Source organism: Silurus meridionalis, chromosome 17 (assembly GCF_014805685.1).
Source record: "Silurus meridionalis isolate SWU-2019-XX chromosome 17, ASM1480568v1, whole genome shotgun sequence".
Classification (NCBI taxonomy): Eukaryota; Metazoa; Chordata; class Actinopteri; order Siluriformes; family Siluridae; genus Silurus; species Silurus meridionalis.
The window spans coordinates 3,160,601-3,162,989 of record NC_060900.1 but is presented as its reverse complement, the minus strand read 5'-3'; positions in this window follow the sequence as shown (position 1 = coordinate 3,162,989).

Sequence of the window (2,389 nt, the reverse complement as noted above, 5' to 3'; positions counted from 1 at the left end):
CTGTCTGTCTGTCTGTAAACTCAGTGGTTAAGGCTCTGGGTTACTGGTTGGGGGCTGAAGCCTAAGCTGCCTCTCTTGGGGCCCTTGAGCAAGGCCCTTAACCCTCTGTGCTTCGGGGATGCTGTATCTGTATCTGACCCAGTGCTCTGACCCAACTTTATAACATTGTTGGGATATACAGAGAAAGAATTTCACTGTTCACTTCAATGAGTGCAGCTGGGAATTTGTCCACATAAACAGTCTAAAGATCCATTAACAACTCAAGAACTTTGAGCATGGATTTGGACAGGAACATTCCATTAACATCTACATTCTACTACAAAGGGTTTAGGACCACAGGTTGCATGAACAGTTCTGCATTTAAGCATCTTTCACCTCAACAAGGATGGAACTGTAATGAATGGACATTCAGTGTTGAGGATGAGGATGGATTCCTTCTGGAGTTTGGTTCCTCTCAAGGTTTCTCACGCTTTCTCAGCGTTTACTTGCCACAGTTGCCACTGGCTGTGCTCCTTAGGGAGGAACTTACTAAGGACCAAACTTATAGGCATTAAACTTATACATTCTTTTATAACCTCTTTATCTATGTACAGCTGCTTTCAGACAATGTACAATGTAAAAAGAGCTCTACAATTAAAGCTGCATTGAATCGAAATGCTGTAAATGTAAATGCTATAGGGTTTACACTGAACGTGCGTGTTTATAAAAATGCTTATGGAAATGACTCTCTCCTGGCATTTACGACTTTTTAATTCTTTTTCCTGACAGGTTGGAGGTCACAAGCAGCTGAGTTTTTTTTTTTTTTTTCCGAAACACCGGAATTTTAGCCCTGGAGTGATTCAAGATGCACTAATCAGCTAAATCATTAGCCTTTAGTGTGTAGGAGCATTCTCACTGTTTTGATTTCTGAACATTTGCTACATCCATGCACACAAACACACACCACGCACGCACACACACACACACACTAACAGCCACACCCACAACTAGCCAAAACAACGCATCATGTGTCAGAGTGCCCATCCTGCTATTGTGCTGCTGACCAGAGATATACTGATAATGTGTGTGTGTGTGTGTGTGTGTGTGTGTGTGTGTGTGTGTGTGTGTGTATAAATGTGTGTGTTTGCTTGCTTGCACCAGGCATTAGATTGTAAGTCTGTGCTGTTGCAATTTGATATAATATACATAAGCTTGTGTGAGTGTACTGTATGTCTGCATGTGTGTGTGTGTGTGTGTGTGTGTGTGTGTGTGTGTGTGTGTGTTGTGTGTGTGTTTGCTTGCATGTTTCCATGCACTAGATTGTTAGATTGTTGTGTTTGTGATGCCATTTGCTACACATAAGCTTGAGTGAGTGTGTTTTTGTGTGTGTGTTTGTATGTAGGTGTGTACAAGGGTGCATGATGTCTACTTGTGTGTGTGTGTGTGTGTGTGTGTGTGTGGGGGGTTATAAGCAATAATGTTTTGGACTGTGTCTGTGTTTGTGCCTACCTGTAATTGTGTGTGTGTGTCTGTGTGTGTAGGTGTATACTGGGCTACATGATGTCTGCTTGTGTGTGTGTGTGTGTGTGTGTGTGTGTGTCTGTGTCTGTGTCTGTGTCTGTGTGTGTGTCTGTGTTTGGAGGGGAGGTATAAGCAATAAGGTTTTGGACTATGTCCATGTTTTTGCCTACTTGTAAGTGTGTGTGTGTGTGTGTAGGTGTGTGTGTAGGTGTGTACATGATGTTTACTTGTGTGTGTGTCAGTGGTGGACAGTAATGAAGTAAATGTAATTCGTTACTGTACTTAAGTAGTTTTTTGCGTATCTGCACTTTACTCAAGTACAGTGGAACCTCGGGTTACGAGCGCCCCTGGATACGTAAAATTCAGGTTAAGAGTCGCAATTCATAAAAAATGTTGCCTCTAGTTACGAGAAATTTTTTAGGATACGAGCGTTGCGCACGGAAAAATCGCAGGCAGGTTAGTTTTTTTACGTATCGCCACGTGCTCTCGCTGCGCTCTCGTGCAGCACATACACATCCGCTCGTCGCTCTAACAGTGTGGAATTACTGAACTTTAAATATTGTACGTATTCCTATCACCATGCCGCCAACAAAGAAGCCTTGGAAAATTTGTATCGGGATACGAGCTTTTCAGGTTAAGAGCAAAGTGATGGAACCAATTAAACTCGTAATCCGAGGTTCCACTGTATTTCCATTTGAGGAGACTTTTACTTTAACTTCACTAAATTTTAAAGTCAAATATCGAATACTCAAATATTTCACTTTGTGAAAATCTCGAAATCTCAAAATTCCTCAAAATCAGTCGTTCATGTTTATTTATAAGCGGATAAAAACGTAACTGGTAATAACACAGGTAGAGCGCGCGCTCCCTTTTTAAATTGTTTTGATTG